We start from the raw sequence: 19244 nt of genomic DNA, 5'->3' as shown, positions 1-19244 counted from the left end.
AACCCCACGTGATCATGGTGTATGATCTTTTTAATGTGCTGCTGGATTCTGTTTGACAGTATGTTGTTGAGGATTTTTGCACCTATGTTCATCAGTAATATTGGCCTGTAGTTTCCTTTCTTTGTGACATCTTTGTCTGGTTTTGGTATCAGGTTGATGGTGGCCTCGTAGAATGTGTTTGGGAGTGTTACGCCCTCTGCTATATTTTGGAAGAGTTTGCAAAGGATAGGTGTTTAGAGCTTCTCTAAATGTTGGACAGAATTTGCCGATAAAACCATCTGGTCCTGGTCTTTTGTTTGTTGGAAGGTTTTTAATCACAGTCTCAATTTCAGTGCTTGTGATTGGTCTCTTTATATTTTCTATTTCTTCCTGGTTCAGTCTTGGAAGGTTGTGCTTTTCTAAGAATTTGTCCATTTCTTCCAGGCTGTCCATTTTATTGGCACAGAGTTGCTTGTAGTACTCTCTCATGTGCTTTGTATTTCTGCAGTGTTAGGTTTTACTTCTTTTTTTCATTTCTAATACTATTGATTTTTTTCTTTATTTTTTTAACATCTTTACTGGAGTATAATTGCTTTACAATGATATGTTAGTTTCTGCTTTATAACAAACTGAATCAGCTATACATATACATATATCCTCATATCTCTTCCCTCTTGTGTCTACCTCCCTCCCAGTCTTTTTTTTCTTGATGAGTCTAACTAATGCTTTATCAAATTGTGTTTATCTAGTCAAAGAACCAGCATTTAGTTTTTTGATCTTTGCTATTGCTTCCTTCATTTCTTTTATTTCTGATCTGATTTTATGATTTCTTTCCTTCTGCTAACTTTGGGGTTTTTTGGTTCTTTTTTCTCTAATTGCTTAAGGTGTTAGGTTAGGTTGTTTATTTGAGATGTTTCTTGTTTCTTGAGGTAGGAATGTATTGCTATACACTTCCCTCTTAGAAATGCTTTTGCTGCATCCAATAGGTTTTGTGTTGTCATTTTTCATTGTTATTTGTTTCTAGGTATTTTCTGATTTCCTCCTTGATTTCTTCAGTGATCTCTTGGTTATTAAGTAGTGTATTGTTTAGTGTCCATGTGTTTGTATTTTTTACAGATTTTTTCCTGTAACTGATATCTAGTCTCGTAGCATTGTGGTCAGAAAGGATACTTGAAATGATTTCAATTTTCTTAAATTTACCAAGGCTTGATTTTTGACCCAAGATATGATCTATCCTGGAGAATGTTCCATGAGTACTTGAGAAGAAAGTGTACTCTGTTGTTTTGGGATGGAATGTCCTATAAATATCAATTAAGTCCATTTTGTTTAATGTATCATTTAAAGCTTGTTTCCTTATTTATTTTCATTTTGGATGATCTGTCCATTTGTGAAGGTGGGTTGTGAAGTCCCCTACTATGATTGTGTTGTCAATTTCCCCTTTTATGGCTGTTAGCATTTGCCTTATGTATTGAGGTGCTCCTATGTTGGGTGCATAAATATTTATAATTTTTATATCTTCTCTTGGGTTGTTCCCTTCATTATTATGTAGTGTCCTCCTTTGTATCTTGTAATAGTCTTTATTTTAAAGTCTATTTTTTCTGATATGAGAATTGGTACTCCAGCTTCCTTCTTCTTTTTTTTTTTTTTTTGGCAGTGCTATTCCCTCACATTTATTTTTAAATTTATAATATGTGAATTTCCATAGGGGTGGGTAAGATGCTCCTGCTTTCTTTTGATTTCCATTTGCATGGAATATCTTTTTCCATCCCCTCACTTTCAGTCTGTAGGTGTCCCTAGGTCTGAAATGGGTCTCTTGTAGACAGCACATATACAGTTTCTGTATCTATTCAGCCACTCTATGTCTTTTGGTTGGACCATTTAATCCATTTACATTTAAGGTGGTTATTGATATGTATGACCTATTACCATTTTCTTAATTGTTTTGGGTTTGTTATTGTAGGTCTTTTCCTTCTCTTGTGCTTCCTGCCTAGAGAAGTTCCCTTAACATTTGCTGTAAAGCTGCTTTGGTGGTGCTGAATTCTGTTAGCTTTTGCTTGTCTGTAAAGGTTTTAATTTCTCCATCGAATCTGAATGAGATCCTTGTTGGGTAGAGTAATCTTGGTTGTAGGTTTTTCCCCTTCATCACTTTAAATATGTCCTGCCACTCCCTTCTGGCTTGCAGAGTTTCTGCTGAAAGATCAGCTGTTAACCTTATGGGCCTTCCTTTTATGTTATTTGTTGCTATTCCCTTGCTACTTTTAATATTTTTTCTTTGTATTTAATTTTTGATGTTTTGATTAACATGTGTCTTGGCATGTTTCTCCTTGGATTTATCCTGTATGGGACTCTCTGTGCTTCCTGGACTTGATTGACTATTTCCTTTCCCATATTAGGGAAATTTTTAAGTATAATCTCTTCAAATATTTTCTCAGTCCATTTCTTTTTCTCTTCTTCTAGGACCCCTATTATTCTAAGTTGGTATGTTTAATGTTGTCCCAGAGGTCTCTAAGACTGTCCTCAATTCTTTTCATTACTTTTTCTTTATTCTGCTCTGTGGTACTTATTTCCACTATTTTATCTTCCAGGTCACTTATCCGTTCTTCTGCCTCAGACATTCTGCTACTGATTACTTCTAGAGAATTTTCAATTTCATTTATTGTGTTGTTCATGATTGTCTGTTTGCTCTTTAGTTCTTCTAGTTCCTTGTTAAACGTTTCTTGTACTTTCTCCATTCTATTTCCACGATTTTGGATCATCTTTACTATCATTACTCTGAATTCTTTTTCAGGTAGACTGCCTATTTCCTCTTCATTTGTTTGGTCTAGTGGGTTTTTACCTTGCTGTTTCATATGCTGCACTCTTCTCTGTTTTCTCATTTTGCTTAACTTACTGGGTTTGGCGTCTCCTTTTCACAGGCTGCCGGTTTGTAGTTCCTGTTGCTTTTGGTGTCTGCCCCCAGTGGCTAAGGTTGGTTCAGTGGGTTGTGCAGGCTTCCTGGTGGAGGGGACTGGTGCCTGTGTTGTGGTGGATGAGCCTGGGTCATGTCTTTCTGCTGGGCAGGAACATGGCCGGTGGTGTGTTTTGGGGTGTCTGTGACCTTATGATTCTAGGCAGCCTCTCTGCTAATGGGTGGGGTTGTGTTCCTGTCTTGCAACTTGTTTGGCATAGGGTGTCCAGCACTGTAGCTTGCTGGTCCTTGAGCGGAGCTGGGTCTTTGCGTTGAGATGGAGATCTCTGGGAGAGCTTTCGCTGTTTGATATTCCATGGAGCTGGGAGGTCTCTGGTGGACACCTCCACCAGAGAGGTCAGTGTACTGAGAGCTCAGTGTACTGAGCTCGGCTCTCCCACTTCAGAGGCAGAGGCTTGACACCCGGGCGGAGCACCAAGACCCTGTCAGCCACATGACTCAGAAGAAAAGGGAGAAAAGAAGAAAGAAAGAAAGAAAAACATAAAATAAAATAATTAAAATAAAATTATTAAAAATAAAAAAATTAAAAAGTAATAAAAAAAGAATGAAAGAAGAGAGCAACCAAGCGAGAAAACAATTCCATCAATGATAACAAGCACAAAAATTAAAAAAAAGGACAGACGTAACCCTAGGATAGATGGTAAAAGCAAAGCTATACAGACAAAACCACAGAAAGAAGCATACACAAACACACTCACAAAAAGAGAATAAGGAAAAAATTATATAACTACATACAAAAAAAAGGAAGAGAGCAACCAAATCAATAAACAAATACAGCAATGATAATAAACTCTAAACACTGAACTAAGATAAACATAAAACCAGAAACAAATTAGATCCAGAAAGCAAACCCCATGTCTACAGTTGCTCCCAAAGTCCACTACCTCAATTTTGGGATGATTCATTGTCTATTCAGGTATTCCACAGATGCAGGGTATATCACGTTGATTGTGGAGATTTAATCCACTGCTCCTGAGGCTGCTGGGAGAGATTTCCCTTTCTCTTCTTTGTTCATACAGCTCCTGGGGTTCAGCTTTGGATTTGGCCCCGCCTCTGCATGTAGGTTGCCTGAGGGCATCTGTTCTTCACTCAGACAGGACGGGGTTAAAGGAGCAGCTGATTTGGGGGCTCTGCCTCACTCAGGCTGGGGGCAGGGAGGGGTATGGAATGCGGGGTGGGCCTGCAGCGTCAGAGGCCGGCATGACGTTGCAACAGCCTGAGGCGCGCCATGTGTTCTTCTGGGGAAGCTGTCCTTGGATCACAGGACCCTGGCAGTGGTGGGCTACACAGGCTCTTGGGAGGGGAGGTGTGGATAGTGATCTGTGCCTGCATACAGGACCCTTGGTGGCTGCAGCCGCAGCCTTAGTGTTTCATGCCCATCTCTGGGGTCCACACTGACAGCTGCGGCTCACGCCTGCCTCTGGAGCTCGTTGAGGTGGTGCTCTGGATCCCGTCTCCTCACGCACCCCACAATAATGATCTCGTGCCTGTTAGGCAGTTCCAGACTTTTTCCCGTACTCCCTCCCAGCTAGGTTCGGCGCACTAGCCCCCGTCAGGCTGTGTTCACGCAGCCAACCCGAATCCTCTCCCTGGGATCTGACCTCTGAAGCCTGAGCCTCAGCTCCCAGCCCCCACTCCCCCCGGCAAGTGAGCAGACAAGCCTCTCGGGCTGGTGAGCGCTGGTCGGCACCCATCCTCTGTGCGGGAATCTCTCCGCTTTGCCTTCTGCACCCCTGTTGCTGCGCTCTGCTCTGTGGCTCCGAAGCTTACCCCACGCCCACCCCCCGTCTCCGCCAGTGAACGGGCTTCCTAGTGTGTGGAAACTTTTCCTCCTTCACAGCTCCTTCCCTGAGGTGCAGGTCCCGTCCCTATCCTTCTGTTTCTTTTTTTTTCTTTTTTCTTTCACCCTACCCAGGTAACATGGGGAGTTTCTTGCCTTTTGGGAAGTCTGATGTCATCTGCCAGCGTTCAGTAGGTGTTCTGTAGGAGTTGTTCCACATGTAGATGTATTTCTGATGTATTTGTGGGGAGGAAGGAGATCTCTACATCTTCCTCCTCCACCATCTTGAAGGTCTCTAACTGTGGCTCTATTTCTGAAGCTGTGACACACACAGCTGCTGTTTTACTGTTCCTCATAATATAAACACATGTTACGTATTATTCATTACATGCATAAAATATTTCTTTAAAATCCTAAAACAGCGCTGTGGAAGGGAGTGAGCGGCAAACCCTGGGCAAAACTGGGGACTCGGCCAGGTATGTCTTTGATTCCCCCCCACCTGCATCTTTCCTCAGACTTAAAGGCACATCTTACAGGTTCCAGCCACAAATCCTGCCAAAGGATAATCAAGGTTTGGGCTCATAAAAGTTGCAGGTAACACTTCCCGAGGAACCTTTGAAATGAACAGACAAGCTTTGGCTTTGAAGTCCTCCCAATAAGCCCCACATCTGCCTCGTGTCACCTTCTCCCTGGGGTGCCCCACCCCCACCACACAAGCTCCTCAATGGAGGTGACTGGGGCAACGTGCCGACCACTTCAAAAAGCTTCCTGGAGCTTCTTCTAGACTAATTACTCCTAATTATCGCAATGCTCTGTATGTATTTTTCACAGTATATGGCCGGCAAGTTTTTAATCATTCATCTTAGTGGGGAAAAAAATCATCTGAACCTCTTTCAGACAGATATGAAATGTGAAAGGAATCCAAGGAAATGTACCAGTACAATGTCTTGTGATCAGATATCTATTTAAACATAAGTGACTTCTAGATTTAAGACTTTTGTGGCTGTATGTCAGCTGATCAATGTTTCCTGAAACATTCAGTCCTTATAAACATAACTTAGTATATTTGTAGTATATAATTTAACATCTTGAGTGTCTGAGACAGGTAAAAATGTGTGATTAAGTAACTTCTGGGAAGATTCATGTGGTTTTATTCATAGGTGATTAAAAATACTATTGCTGTTTTAATAAAAACAAATACACATAGAATGAAAAACAAAATCCTAGGGAAAAAACATTTAAGGGATAGACTACTTGATTTACTCTTGTAAATAAGAGAACATCAGTGTATCTATTAGTATGTGATTTAAGATAATTCCTCAAAATTAGTTTGGTTGCATTTTTCTTTATTTACATATTTTTAACATTTATTTATTTATTTTTAGCATCTTTATTGGAGTACAATTACTTTACAATGTTGTGTTAGTTTTGCTGCATAACAAGGTGAACCAGATATATGCATACATATATCCCCATTGGTTGGATCTTTAAATTTTTACATCACTGTGCAAAAGTTATTGGTATAGATTTTTCTATGCTGAAAATGCAATCTTAATGAAATATATTATGGAAGGAAGGAAGGGAGGGAGGGAGGGAGGGAGGGAGGAAAGAAGAAAAAAAGAAAGGAATTAGACTTTTGCTAAAGACAGCCTACATGATTCAATTAAGTCAACTTAAGGTGCACTGATATTTGCCAGATTACTATCCTTCTCTGCAGAGAAAAGGTCCTAAAACTGCTATTGTTTATCACAAACTCTCCTAAAGTCAAATTTGGATCTGACAAAGTCAACAATTCTTCAGCACTCTGAAAATCAATCTCAAGTAGAAGTTGCTAATAATTATTCCTTTGCCGGGTACCCATACAAAAACAATGTCAGAAATTCTTAAAGTTCTACTTGATATTCTACATCAGGGGGTCCCCAACCCCCAGGCCATGGACGGTACCAGTCTGTGGCCTGTTAGGAACCAGGCTGCACAGCAGGAGGTGAGCGGCAGATGAGCAAGCAAAGCTTCTTCTGTATTTACAGCCGCTCCCCATCGCTTGCATTACCATCTGAGCTCCACCTCCTGTCAGATCAGTGGCGGTATCAGATTCTCACAGGAGCACGAACCCTACTGTGACCTGTGCATACGAGCGATCTAGGTTGCATGCTCCTTATGAGAATCTAATACCTGATGATCTGAGGTGGAGCTGAGACAGTGATGCTAGCACTGGGGAGCGGCTGCAAATACAGATTATCATTAGCAGAGAGGTTTGACTGCACAGAGACCATAATAAATCAACTGCTTGCAGAATCATATCAAAACCCTATCAGTGAGTGGGAAGTGACAATTAAGCTACAGCTGGTGGCAGGCTATAGTGGCAAGTGAGTTGATGTACTTCAATTGTACAGCTGCACCTGGTAGCAGGCTTTAAGTCAGAATCCAACACTTATTTTAGTCTGTACGTGGCCTGCCCATTATTCTACTTACCACTTCCGTCATGCCTCTTTCCTGCACTGCGCACTTGGCTCAGTCACAGTTTTAGTAAGCCCTCAGGCTAACCCTAGCCAAAATTAGTGAAAAACAAATGATGCTGCAGAGCTTCTCTGAAAAGGGGGAAAGACCCAACGAGGAGATACCAGAAGACTCTAAGACTGCCAACAAAAAGAAAGCTGCATTTCAAAGAAAATACCAAGAGTCCTACTTAATTTATGGGTTCATTGCAACAGGTGATTCACATTCTCCAAACCCACTTTGTATAATATGCAGTGACCAGCTATCCAGCGAAGCCGTTTGGAAACTTTCAAAACGGTTTCACCACCACATGGGGACCAAGCACCCTGCATTAAAAGACAAGCCTCGGGCTTCCCTGGTGGCGCAGTGGTTGAGAGTCCGCCTGCCGATGCAGGGGACACGGGTTCGTGCCCCGGTCCGGGAAGATCCCACATGCCGCGGAGTGGCTGGGCCCATGAGCCATAGCCGCTGAGCCTGCGCGTCCGGAGCCTGTGCTCCGCAATGGGAGAGGCCACAACAGTGAGAGGCCCGCGTACCGCAAAAAAAAAAAAAAAAAAAAAAAAAGACAAGCCTCTGGAGTTGTTTTTTTTTTTTTTAAATGTGAACACAAAGAACAGAAGCAATTATTGAAGGCCACCACTTCATCAAATGTGTCTGCACTGAGAGCATCATTCTTAGTGGCTAACCGCATCGCTAAAGCTAAGAAGCCCTTTACTATCGGTGAAGAGTTGATGCTGCCTGTTGCAAGGACATTTGTCGTGAACTTTTAGGAGAGGCTGCAGTTCAAAAGGTGACACGTGTTCCTCTTTCAGCTAATACCATAACTAGACGAAAAAGCAGAGGATACTGAGGCACAACTGCTAGAGAGGATTAACGAGTCACTGTGGTACGCAATCCAGGTTGACGAGTCTACCAATGTTCACGACAAGGCAACAATGCTTGTTTTGTGAGATACGTTTTTCAGGAGGATGTGCATGAGGATATGTTACGTGCACTTTTGTCGCCAACCAGCACCACAGCTGCAGGACTATTCAATTCTTTGAATGATTACATACCAGGAAGACTGAATTGGTCATTTTGCGTCAGTGTATACACAGATGGAGTGGCTGCCACGACTGGTTTCACTACTCCAGTCAAAGAGGTCGCTTCTGAATGTGAGTCTACGCGCTGTGTCATCCATAGAGAAGGGCTGGCTAGCCAAAAAAGGTCACCTGAACTTAACAACGTTTTGCGGGATGTGATTAAAATCATCAAGCCCATTAAAGTGCATGCCCTTAACTCACGACTGTTCGCGCGGCTCTGTAAGGAGATGGACGCAGAGCACACACGTCTTCTCTTATACACAGAAGTGAGATGGCTTTCTAAGGGTAGTTCACTGGCCAGAGTTTTTGAGTTCCAAGAGCCACTCCAGAGATTTCGTTTAGAAAAACAGTCACCACTGGCAGGACATTTCAGTGACACAGAACGGGTCGCAAAACTTGCTTACTTGTGTGACATGTTCAACCTGCTCAACAAACTCAATCTGTCACTTCAGGGGAGAACGACAACTGTGTTCGAGTCGGCAGATAAAGTGGCCGCATTCAAAGCCAAACTCGAATTCTGGGAGCGACGAGTAAACACTGGGATTTCTGACATGTTTCAAACAGTAGCAGAGATTCTGAAAGAGACTGAACCAGGGCCTTCTATCACCTATTGCAGCTTTCAAAAGAGTTTGAGCATTACTCCCCAACCACAAAAGATCCCCGAACTGGGAGGGAATGGATCCGTGACCCATTTGTGAATAAGCCAGGTGAATCGACTTTGTCCGCGCTAGAAGAGGATCAACTGCTTGAGATGGCAAATGACGGTGGCCTTAAAAGTCTGTTTGAGACAACTTCAAATCTCCATATGTTCTGGCTTAAAGTCAAGGCAGAATATCCTGAGATTGCCACAGAAGCACTGAAAAGCCTGCTTCCATTTCCAACATCCTGTCTTTGTGAAGCAGAGTTTTCTGCAGTGACAGCAACCAAAACGAGATCACGGAGTAGACTAGACATAAGCAACTCACGTCGGGTGCCACTGTCTCCCATCACCCCCAGATGGGACCAGCTAGTTGCAGGAAAACAAGCTCAGGGCTCCCACTGATTCTGCATTATGGTGAGTTGTATAATTATTTCATTACATATCACAATGTAATAATAATAGAAATAAAGTGCACAATAAATGTAATGTGCCAGAATCATCCCGAAATCATTCCCCACCCCACTCCGGTCTGTGGAAAACCTGTCTTCCATGAAACCGGTCCCTGGTGCCAAAAAGTTTGCGGACCACTGTTCTACATCACTGAAGTTCTCAAAAATATTAGTACCTCTCAAAATAATTACTCAGTAACAATATTTGGCTAGTGTTTCATATATTAACAGAATAAATACCACCGAATTCCAAGAACTGCTAGTATACTTGGTTTAAAATTTTTGCTAAAAATTGTTTTAGAGGAGAGCAGCAGTCTAGGGTCTGGTAGCGATTGCTTCCTGGAGTGACTTCCTCACCTATTTACCTGCCGGCAGGTTGTGTGGATCGACAGTTTTGCAGACAGCAAAGGAATTCTCCTGTTTTGCTCAGAATGCACCTTCAGGTCTACATACTTCCAGGGAAAAGGACCAAAATAAAGAAACAATTCCACAGCCTTACCTACTGACGGATCAGAAATAAAATTGTTTGGGGATGGGGTGAGCAGAGAGAGAGTCTGGGAGACCGCTATAGGAGGGCCCCTCCAAGTCTCTGAGTCAGCTGCAAATTCCCCAATTTCCTTCTCTTGGTTACCCTGTCTGTAGTGAAACCCTTAAAATAACTTTTTTTAAAAAAAGAGATGCCTCTTTTCTTTTAGCAGATGTACTCTACTAGTTGAAACAATCACAAGACAGCCCAGATTTCAGGGGAGGGGACAGAGTCCCCCAAATAAAAAAAGCAGCCCTTCAAAACCTTCAAAGCTTATCTGGAAGGTGAAGTCAATTGGGAGGAGCTACAGAACATGGTCCCTGCTTAGCAGGAATCAGAGAGGGAGCGTGGGGAAGCCCCACTCTTGAGGACCCGTTTGGATTTGTAATTCTGTGGCTTTCCCCCACTCCAGCACACACAGGCACCCCTTTTCAAACAATCTGTCAGCCTTCCTCCAGGGGAAGATCTTGACTATTTAAAACTCAATTCATAGTGAGGATGCTCCATAAATATTAGTCATCTGAACTCCTCCCGCTTCTCCTCTTGTCAAAATATATGACCTGTTTTGCACAGAAGCTGAGAGATGGAGTTTGGAAGCACGCTGAAACTAGACGTTCAGGCAGTTGAAACCATCTGGGTTTTTGGACCACAGTCTGATCCTCATATCTTCAAGTTCCAGCAGGATCGCTACAAGGTCAGCCAGTTGATTCTCTCTTACGGAGCCCCATCAACACCAACCCCATTTGCTCTCGCGTGCGTGAAAGTATGTGGAATTGCAAGGAAAGAAGGCAGAAGAAACTCCCAAGATGTGCACACAATCTGCTCTTTAAAATACTTCTCCTCCCTTTGCAACCTGGAATGCGGACCGCAGGAATGTATTACGATCCTTGGACTAGACAATTTCAATCATGAGCAAGTGTGAATGTCTGTGATGAAAACAGCAGCTGACTTGGGTCCACAAACAGTGGTCAAGGACATCTTTCCACATGCACTGTTACCAGTGCCTGCCTGGTGTAATAGTTAATAGTGTGAATAAAGATTAGTCTGTACACACACACACGCGCACACGCACATTCTTCTTCAAAACAGCATCTTACTATAAGGAGACTTATACTTGTATAAAATAATGTGTTTGAAAATCACAGGCAATGTAGCAACAATTCCTGAATTATTCTCTTGTTTGTTTAATACTTCAGTTCAAAAGGCTAATCAGTATTTTGTTTAAGCTGCAGGAGCAGGGCCTGAGGCTGACACACAGGACCTAGAGCATCTAATTTCCGGCTGATACAGTAGGTGGTTAGGATATGCCAGGCACTGTGCTGCCTTCCATTTATCACCTCACAGAATTTACACCGCAGCCCTGGCAAGGAGGTATTATCATCTTGATTTTACAAATGAAGAAACAAAGCTTGAGTGAATTTACATAACTTCCTATGTCCCATAGCTAACGACCGGTGGAGCCAACGTTCCAACAAACCCAGGCCTAACTCGAAATTCCACACTTGAGGCCACACCACCGTTTATCGGGAGCTGGGGCGTGTGGAGGCCACGGAATTGCCCTGCTCCAGTCTCCCTTCAAGACAGCCTGCTGCAGGAAGCCTGGCTAACAGATAGTTGCTGGACCTTTGCATCCACCGTGGCTTTCCTCTGAGACCACGATTCCCTGGGGCTTCTCTCCACCCATCTGAACTTGACCAGAATCGGCCCATTCCCACCAGACCTGGGATTCCTCTAAAGCTGCACCATCTAATTCAGCTGCCACCAGCAGCACGTGACAATCGAGCACCTCAATTGTGGGTAGTGTGGCTAAGGAGACAAATATTTAATTGTATTTCATTTTAATTCATTTAAGTCTAAGTAGCCCCAAGTGGCTACTGGCTACCATACTGGATAGCACAGACCCAGAACATTTCTGTGGCTGCAGAAAGTTCTATTAAACTGCACTGCCCTAAAAGGACAACTTCTGCTTAAAGAGATCATCAGACGGAAATCTGCACAGATCCACAGGGGAGGTGAAAAAGACTTACCTGAGAGGCACTTCCCTTTGAGACAGTCGTCCCAGAAGAGCCTGCAGACACTAGGGGAAGACCGTCAGAGGTGAAGAGAGGTGGGTGGACAGCAGGAAGGCAGCAGCACAGAGCTCAGGTGACTCAGAGACACAATGCCTCTCTGGGGCTGGTTGCACAGCTGGGGAAACAAAGCGTATCTTAGAAAGGGGAGAGTAGCATACCTGGGTCAATGGGGCTGAGAGAGCAGGATTTTATGTGGCTGCTGAGAGAGAAGGGGAACAAGGACCCACATGAGGTAAAGGTCTAGGAGAAATACCAGGTAGGAGGAGTTAGGTACGTTTTCTTCCATCGGTTTCTCCTACTCTTTTCTTCCGCCCTGATTATCTGACTCTGACCTCCTTACAAAATCCTTATTGTCCCTAGTTCTCCTCCACCCTCCAGTCACCAGAAAAAAAAAAAACAGACCTGCAATAAATACTTTACTTCTTTTATGTATTAGACTTTCATGTTCATTAGTCTTCATGCGGATTAACTGAACATTACATTTTTTTTCTCAAGAAAAGTTAACTGTGCTTTGAACATGTATTATGACCCTCAGTTAACATTCTTTCATTAGGTCATAGAGTCAGTGGTAAGATGAGGTTATACTTTTTACCTTCATCAGAGGTATTTTCACAGGAAAATGTTGGCTAACACTAGCTTTCTTGTATAAAATAAGAATAAAAAATCTTGCGAAAATAAAATACACTTAAAAGATATGTACATACAATTTCACTTACTGAAAAGCTATAATCAAGGCAAAGGTCTTTTCTTAAAACAATCAACTTTAGGAGCGACTTGCAAATTAATGTGTTCTTTTCTTTAACAGTCATTAGCCTGAATTGGTACCTAAGCCATAACATGAGAAAATAAAAGATTCATATCAACAGTTTTAAATTCTGTAGCCTCAATTCCCAGATATACTCTTATTAGTTGGTTTTAGGAATTTCTCTTCAAAATGTGTGAAATTAATACATTCATCTAAAAAGGCAACTGAGAATTCATACACAGCTCAAAAATACAAACTTCAGAAACACAGATGTTCTACCAAATTCTCACTTGCTTACTCCCAGCTAAATTCATCACTGAGCGTTAAAAAGATTTTCTAAACTGTCAAGGACAAAAAAAAAAAAATGGTATTATACATTCACATCTGGCTCTGTCACCATCTAGGGCACATTACTATAGACATTAAACATCTGGGCAGGAGGAAAGGATCTATTTGGGAGCTTTTGGCTACCATGACAACCGAGTGTACGTCTCTCAAACAGTTCGGTCTCTGCTCATCTACTTTTAACACCACTGCAGGTCTTTCATTTTTATTCCAAAAGCCCAGAGTAGGTACCATTTTAAAACAACAATCATCATAGTAAATAATATTTAAGTGTAGGAAGTCAGTTCCTAGAGCATGCTTCCCTTGCTTCTGTCCTACTTTATTACTGTGGGTAGGACAAATTCTTTCTAATTGCAGTGATGCAGTTAGTTTGGACTTTATGGCTTTTAGATGAGGAAGTCCTCTATTTCTGAGTTACTCAAGAGATGGTGCTTAGTGAAAAAGTCTTAATGAAAATTAGCCACCATTCTTTTTCCCATGAAGAAGCCTCCCTTCTGGATGTCAAAAATCTTTATCAAGATTCTAAATGACACAGAATATGGAAAATAATAATTACAGCTTCCATGTAGTCATGTTTTCTGTATATTGGAGGTGCGATGCACTTTATACACATCATTTTATATTTATTTTTCAAAACTACCTGTAAAGTTGGTATTATTATTTAAATCTCACAGTTATGGAAACTAAACTATGGAGAAAGGTATAACAACATTCACTCCACAAATATTTACTGAGTGCCTACTGTGTGCTACGCACCAGGGGTATAATGGTGTGAAGCATTATAGCATGCCCCTACTTCCGTGGAGCTAATCGTGCGTGGGCAAAGGGAAATAAACAGCTAGTAAGGGACAGAGGCAGTAACAGAGAAGCTAATTCTGGTTTTTGAGTGTCCAAGATGGCAGAGTAGGACGCCCGGAACTCATCTCCTTCCATGGACACACCAATATCATAACTATTTACAGAGAAACTATCTATGAAGAAGATCTGAAGACTAGGAGGAAATATTTTCCACAGCTAAAGATATAAAGAAGGAACTGAAATTAGACAGGTAAGAGGGATGGGGAATTGGTATAGTCAGAACCCACACTGCCAGGTAGGTGAGCTACAAATGGGAGGGTAATCACAATTGCAGAGGTTCTCCCCAAGGATCGAGTGGTCTGAGCCCCGCACTGGGCTCCCCAGCCTGGAGGTCCTGCACTAGGAAAACAAGCCCCCAGAACATCAGGCTGTGAAGGCCAGCAGGGTTTGCATCTGAGAGAGGTGGAGGGCTATAGGAAACAGAGACTCCACTCCTAAGGGCACACGCAAATCTCACACACTCCAGTCCAGCACAGAGGCAGTGATTTGAAAGGAGCCTGGTTTGGACCCACTTGCTCACCTTGGAGAGCCTCCTGGAGAGGCAAGAGGCAACGGGGACTCCACTGGGAACAAAGACACTGGCAGCAGCCACTTTTAGGAGCTCATTTAACCACAAGGACACTGACGATGGTGAGCACCATTTTGGAGTCCTCCCTCTGGCTTATTAGTGCCAGGGACTTACCTGCCTACCAGTAGGCTGACAGCAGCCCCAGGCACACTCAGGGCTACACAGCCAGCCAAGCTGGGACCTGGCCCCATCCACCAGCAGGCTGGCAGCCACCGCATGAGGCAGGGCCTGGCAGTCCACCGAGCCAGGAGTCTGCCCTACATATCAACACACCCAAAGTAGCCAGCCCGCCACAACAGAAGGGCCCACAGAGCCCACAGAAAAGCGTATCGCCAGAGCATATAGCTCTGGTGACCAGAGCGGGAGTGTGTGGCTGGGCCCAAAGGATGCCTTCTAATTTTCTCTCTCTGTGCACAAAAAGAAACTAAAAATGGATTACAGACTTGAAGAGCCGAAACCATAAAACTTCTAGAAGAAAACATACGCAGTATATGCTTTTTGACATCAGTCTTACAATATTGCTTTGGACATAACTCCTCAGGCAAGGAAACAAAAGCAAAAATAATCAAATGGGACTACATCAAACAAAAAGTTTTTGCACAGTGAACAAACTGAAAAAGTAGCCTACTGAATGGGAGAAGATATTTGCAAATCATATATCTAACAAGGGGCTACTATCCAAAGTGTGCAAAGAACTCATACAGTTCAACATGAGAAAAATAAGCAACTGGTTTAAAAAATGGACAGAGGACCTGAATAGACATTTTTCCAAAGAAGACCTACAGATGGCCAACAAACACATGAGAAGATGCTGAACATCACTAAACACCAGGAAAACACAAATCAAAACCATAATGAGGTATTACTTCACACCTGTCAAAGTCAGCACTGCAAAAAAGACAACAAATAACAAGTCCTGAAGAGATATGGAGAAAAGGGAACCCTTGTGCATTGTCAGTGGGAATGTAAATTGGTGCGGCCCCTGTGGAAAACACTATGGAGCTTCCTCAAAAAAAACCAGATTGCTGGTTATACACCTCTCTCCCCAACTCCCATTCACACTGGTAGCCTGAAATTAGCCACGCTTGGCACATGCTAAAAATTAGGCCTCTTTTCTCCCTGAGAGCCAAATTACTAGCATAGCACTCTCCTCCTAAAAATATACTGCCTCCCCCAACAAGGAAATATGCTTCATGAAGGTAGAGTTTTGTCTGTTTTGATCAATGCTTTCTCCACAAGACCTGTAGTGCTTGGCACATTGTAAGAGGTAAATATTTGTTGAATGAAATAATATTTGTCATAGCTCCTACGCTCAAGCAGATTGAAAGACGACTACCCAAACTCCAGTATTCCATTTTCAGAACTTGGATAAACACATTCTGTGGTTCAGAAAGTCTGGCCCTTTCCCAAGCCTACTTCATCTGCTCATAAAGGGGTCTCCTCAAAAAGGGAACCCTCCTACATTGTTGGTGGGAACGTAAGTTGGTGCAGTCACTGTGGAAAACAGTATGGAGGTTCGTCAGAAAACTAAAAATAGAATTACCACATGATCCAGCAATCCCACTTCTGGGCATATATCCAGACAAAACTATAATTCAAAAGATACATGCACCTCTATGTTCATAACAGCAGTATTCGCAATAGCCAAGACATGGAAACAACCTAAATGTCCATCGACAGATGAATGGATAAAGAAGATGTAGTACATATATACAATGGAATACTACTCAGCCATAAAAAAGAACAAAATAATGCCATTGGCAGCAACATGGATGCAACTAGAGATGATCATATTAAGTGAAGTAAGTCAGACAGAGAAAGGTAAATACCATATATCACTTATACATGGAATGTAAAATATGACACAAATGAACCTATCTATGAAACAGAAACAGAATCATGGGCACAGAGAAGAGACTGGTGGTTGCCAAGGGAAAGGGGGCTGGAGAAGGGATGGAGTGGGAGGTTGGGGTCAGCAGATGTCAGCTTTTATATATAGGATGGGTAAACAACAAGGTCCTACTATAGAGCACAGAGAACTATATTCAGTACCCCACGATAAACATAATGGAAAAGATTATAAAGAAAGAATGTGTGTGTGTGTATATATATACATATATGTATAACTGAATCACTTTGCTGTACAGCAGTAATTAATACAACACTGTAAATTAACTATACATAAAGTAAAGGGGTCTCCTCTCTGCCTGCATGGCTGCTGAGAAGAAGGTACAGGACTCGCCAGTGAACCTTAGTCCCTGGAAATACCTCCAACTGAAAAAGGGCAAACAGCAAATTGTGAAAAGTACGACACAGCTGGCTTTCACTTTTATTGTAACCTGTTAGAACAAATACCAAACTACAGGCGATATGGTGTGCTATGAATAAAATTGCAGAAAAAGGTTTGGGCTCCTTTAAAATACACTATTTAGAATGTGAAACTACTTTTTTTTTTTAAAGTCAAGGAGCAGTTTACCAGGAGCTCTGAAGGGAACACCAAGCTGACAAGGACCTGTAGAGTTGAAATAGGATTCTTTCACTTATCTAAGGATAGCTCTGTGTTAAGTGAGGTGTTTCCATCAGAGACAGCACATGGCTGGCCCGCTGAAAAGTGTTAACGGGAGCTTAACTAGATTTTAGCGAAAATAGTTGAGTGTTAGCGAGCTTGTTGAAATCCGTGGAGGCGGTCAGAATTCTGTTGGGAAGTTGGCAGAATCTCTGGCAAAGCTAATAGACGCAAAGTATTGGATTAATTGGGCCAAGAGTACATAGTTTGTACTTAGTGTGCAAAGAGGTTCATTTTTCATAAATAACACTTTCTAACTTTCCTTACATAGGTGTTACCAATATAACCCAAATAACTCATTTATAATTGCATAGTTTATTAGTAAAAAGTTCCTTATAATTTTCCTTATTTTCAGCCATTATCAGTGGTAGTGAGTTAAGACATCCTTGGCAGCAAAGTTACCAGAACTCTGGTCTGGCCACAGAGGAACCCGGCCTGATGTGTGTCTCGTGCTTTCGATCCCCTCAACGCATCAGACCCATTATTTCACGTGATCTACCAACAATTCTGTAAGGGAGATATGACAATCCTCATGTTATAATTATGAAAACCGAAGCCCAAGGAGGTTACAGCTTACCAGTTAGGGCAAATATGGTCACTAAAATCCCAGACCACAGACTCCAGAAACCTACTGCTCTTTCTACCACATGATGCGGGGTCTACTGGAATAAAATTCAGTCTATTCGGGGATGTGCTGGGCCTGGGTAGACGTGAGGATGCCCCAGCTGAGCCTCAGGTAGAGGCATCTTACGGAAGCTCTACGGTCCTGATCCCTGAGTCTTATCTGGCTAAATTCCACCTTGAGCTTAGGGTACTGCATAAGGCTTACAGCCAGTAGCACCCAAGTCACTGAGCTGAGAATCATCTGGGAAAAGGCAGGAGTAGGGGACCTCTGCCTGGTGCCTCCAATGCATGTTGGCAGGAAATGATCCTTTCATGTGACACCACCTGTACTGCATCTTCCTCTGTTAAATGTTCCTGAAAAATGTCTTAGAAACACATCCTCTGTGTCACTAAAGACACTTCAGTAACTGAATCCTTAATTCAATACGTGAAAACATCATCTTATTTTGAAGGGTGAGAACAGGTAGGAGTACGGGAAGGGCAATGTATTATTTCGGGTTGAGTCTCCTGATAAAAATACTGGCTTTTGAACAACATAATTCTTTTTCCCCAAAACATAAATTATTTCTCTTCTGCTCAGTGTCACAAATATTTTTACCTCCTATGGAAAGAACATTGTGCTGGGTGTCAAAAGATATAACGATGAATAAGAAATGATTTCTTCCCTGGAGGAATCATTGATCTAATGAAAAGATGGAAATCTTTCTAGAATAGATTTTTACATGTGTCTACCTTCTTAAGAATAATATTACACAGCTTGTCCTCGGTGACTTAGGGCATCATTACGAATATCCGCTGCCGTCCTGATAACAACAATGGGCACAGCTGTAGTTAAGTTAACCAAGAACTTGCCATCCACCTCTTTGAATTGGCTAGATGGATGGATGGATGGATGGACAGAAAGACAGATACAAATATCCCTTTGCGCTCTGGTCTTGTTCCCATTCTTCCCATGCCATATATGAACTGAAGACCTGCCGTGTGACAAATGTGCTTTGAACAAGCACAGAACTGCCTTTAGTCTTCACTGAGGCACAGGGAGGGCTGAAGCCTTCTGCGATCAGCACCCTGCTGAGTCCCCAGAGCTGCCCTGAAGGTCACTTCTTACTGCTGGGCCACTCTCTGACGTCAGTGTCACCCACCCACCCCCCTCTTGTCACTTGAATTTCCACACCACTGGCACGCCCCCCTTCCAATCTCTGCCAATCACTCTGCGACTCTTCACTCTCTTTGTTGTCCTCGAATTACACTGTACCTAAGACGCCTAGCAGAGGGCAGTCACAGAGCAGGCGCTGGAGAAAGGCTGGTTTTTGACGTGACACTTTTCCCAGTCTCTGCATCTTTCACAGGATCAGGTGGATACATACAAGAGACTGCTCCTCTTTGCGGTCAGCAAACCCACAAATCACAATCTATCACTTTTTATTTGTGCATATCTGTGAATAAAGTTTTCTTTTTTTCCTCTCACCCCTGCATGACGCTCATTATGCTTGCCATAACTCATTCGTAACAGTATATAGTTCAATAGCTTAAAAGCTCCTTATTA

General features: G+C 42.5%; 1 protein-coding gene across 19 annotated transcripts in view; it reads right to left on the bottom strand.

Moving 5' to 3' along the window:
• ENOX1 (ecto-NOX disulfide-thiol exchanger 1) overlaps positions 1-19244 on the bottom strand; it is a 657005-nt gene that overhangs the window by 451028 nt on the left and 186733 nt on the right. For all 19 annotated transcript variants that reach the window (XM_028497884.2, XM_028497886.2, XM_028497888.2 and 16 more), the window contains one exon: positions 11948-12107. The gene's annotated coding sequence lies outside the window, so the exon portion shown is untranslated. The remainder of the gene's footprint in view (positions 1-11947; positions 12108-19244) is intronic.

Source organism: Physeter macrocephalus, chromosome 13 (genome assembly GCF_002837175.3).
Source record: "Physeter macrocephalus isolate SW-GA chromosome 13, ASM283717v5, whole genome shotgun sequence".
In the NCBI taxonomy this organism is placed as follows: Eukaryota; Metazoa; Chordata; class Mammalia; order Artiodactyla; family Physeteridae; genus Physeter; species Physeter macrocephalus.
This window is presented reverse-complemented; position numbering and strand designations above follow the sequence as displayed.